This window comes from Diachasma alloeum, unplaced genomic scaffold (genome assembly GCF_001412515.2).
Source record: "Diachasma alloeum isolate Michigan unplaced genomic scaffold, Dall2.0 Dall_scaffold_00341, whole genome shotgun sequence".
Lineage (NCBI taxonomy): Eukaryota > Metazoa > Arthropoda > Insecta > Hymenoptera > Braconidae > Diachasma > Diachasma alloeum.
The window spans coordinates 132,517-135,244 of NW_021680480.1; the positions used below are offsets into that span (position 1 = coordinate 132,517).

The window sequence follows — 2,728 nt, forward strand, 5'->3', positions numbered from 1 at the left end:
TGGATAAAAAAAAAAAAAAAAAAAAATTTTTTTATTATAGAATCTGAGGAGGAGGCTAACAAAGAGAACACTCAGACAATAAGTCAATGGAGCCAGACATCCAGATTCTAGAATCAGTAGAAACAAAAAATGATGAATCCACCAAAAATTCAGAATCTCCCCACATCAAAACTCCACCTTGGAGACTCAAGAACTCGGTCTAGATCCAAGTTTTTTGGAGATGCTAGGAGAAGAAATCCCCTCAACAGATTCTTCAATAAAAATTGATGAAGGTGTTAAAAAATGGTGGAAGATCTGGATGTCCAAAGGACTATCAGAAGATAACAGGAAAGAACTTCTGAAGAAATATCCTCGAAATGGAGATTTTTCAACAGAAGCCCCACAAGTCAATCTCCCGATTCAACGTCACATGTCAGAAATTGCCATAAAACGTGACAAACACTTCATTGACACGCAAAATTGCGTGGGAACAGCGATCATAACTCTAAGTGCAGCTATATCCATGGGAAGAACAACGCTGAAGACATTGACTATGCTCAACTGATGAAGTATCTATGGGATACAGGCAAATTGCTGTGCGACACATATCACCAGCAATCCATAGCCAGAAAATCGTTCATCACTCCCATCCTTGACAAGGAAATCAAACCAACACTGGATGCTAGCATCTCTGAAAATGGCTCTACGGAGAAAATTTGACTGATCAAGTCAAAGACGTCAAAGAGATTGAAAAAGCATCTGCCTCACTGAAACCTCCCCCAAAACCCCCTCTCAAAAAATATATCCCAAAAAATATTAATCAGGGAAACTTGGGAGGCCCACCTACGAGATACAGTCAGGTGGGCTACTACCAGACGAAGAAATTCACCAATGTGAAGTACAGACCGAGACCAGCAATGACACGTCCCCCATCGAAATACAACTCCGAGAAGACCAGACCAGCAGCACGAACATCCAAAAAATAAATGAGGTAACCCCTCTTGCTGGTAGGCTTCGTTTTTTCACCAAAAAATGGAAGGACATAACCAATGACAGGATAATCCTTCAATGGTTAGAGGGATATGAAATAACATTTAAAAAACAACCCATGCAGATCGATAATAAAACAGAACCCACATGGTCAACTTCTGAAATTAAAATTCTTGAAAAAGAAATACAATCTTTACTCGCTAAAAAAGCGATAGAAGAGTGTCAAGACATCGAGGGTCAATTCATATCACCTTACTTTCTAGTCCCCAAACCAAATGGATCATATCGGTTTATTATTAACTTGAAAAAACTTAATAAATTTATCGACACTGACCATTTTAAAATGGAAGATCTACGAGCAGTAAAAAATCTTGTTTCTGTTGACGATTATCTTTTCACGATAGATTTAAAAGACGCGTATTTCCTTGTACCTATCGGTGAAAATAGTAAAAAATTTCTGCGATTCCGATTCAATCAAAAATTATACGAATTCATATGTCTTCCATTTGGTTCAAGTACAAGTCCATACGTCTTTACCAAGCTCATGAAACCCATTGTGAATACTCTTCGATCAAAGAATCTCCTATCGGTTATTTATTTAGACGACATATTGGGCATAAGTAAGACTTATGAATCTTGTCAAAATCATATGCAACAGACTATTAAAGTCTTAGAAGAGTTGGGTTTCCTGATAAATTATCAAAAAAGCTCTTGTACACCTAGCAAGAGACAAAAATATCTAGGTTTTATAATAAATACTGAGAAATATCAAATCGAAATTACAAAAGAGAAAAAAACTAAGATAATACGATTACTAGATACCTATGAATCTAAAAAATTATATAAAATTCGTGAAGTTGCCCATTTATTAGGAACATTAATCTCCTGTTGCCCAGGGGTCGAGTATGGGAAAACTTATTGTAAAAGACTAGAAAGAGAGAAGTGGCTCGCTCTACTCAAAAATGATGATGATTTTGAGGGTTTCATGAAAATTAGTGATGCTTCAATAGAAGACATTTCATGGTGGAAAAAGAACATAATCATTGGCATTCAGTCCATAAAAACTCAACAGTATCAATTAGTCATCAGTTCCGATGCATCTAGAACTGGATGGGGAGCTGAATGTGGAGGTATAATAACACAGGGTTTTTGGGACTGTAAAGACCAGAAATCACACATAAATTATTTAGAACTACTAGCCGCCTTCTTTGGATTAAAATGTTTTGCTTCCGAGAGTTCTGAATGTGAAATCCTATTGCGTATTGACAATACGACGGCAATAGCCTATATCAATAGAGCTGGAGGCATTCAATTCCCTCATCTGAGTGAACTAGCCCGAAAAATCTGGCAATGGTGCGAAAGTAGGAAAATTTGGATAGTTGCCAGCTATATCCCCTCAAAAGAAAATACACAGGCAGACACAGCATCACGAGTCAGTAATCTGGATACTGAATGGGAATTGTCCCAAACAGCTTTCAAAATAATTTTAAAAAAATTAGGTCCCTTCAGTATTGATTTATTTGCATCTCGAATAAACAAAAAATGTCAAAGATATTGTTCTCGTTACCCAGACCCGGGGGCAGAAACAATAGACTCATTTACAATTCCGTGGAAAAGTGAAAAATTCTATGGCTTTCCCCCTTTCGCACTGATCTCACCAACTCTACGAAAAATTATTAATGACCAAGCTACTGGGGTAATTGTGGTTCCCTACTGGCCCACACAATCCTGGTACCCACTATTCCAATCTCTACTATGT

General features: G+C 37.3%; 1 pseudogene; it reads left to right on the forward strand.

Moving 5' to 3' along the window:
- The first annotated feature begins 220 nt into the window (after positions 1 to 220).
- Positions 221 to 965, forward strand: LOC107040741 (annotated as a pseudogene).
- Positions 966 to 2,728: the final 1,763 nt, after the last annotated feature.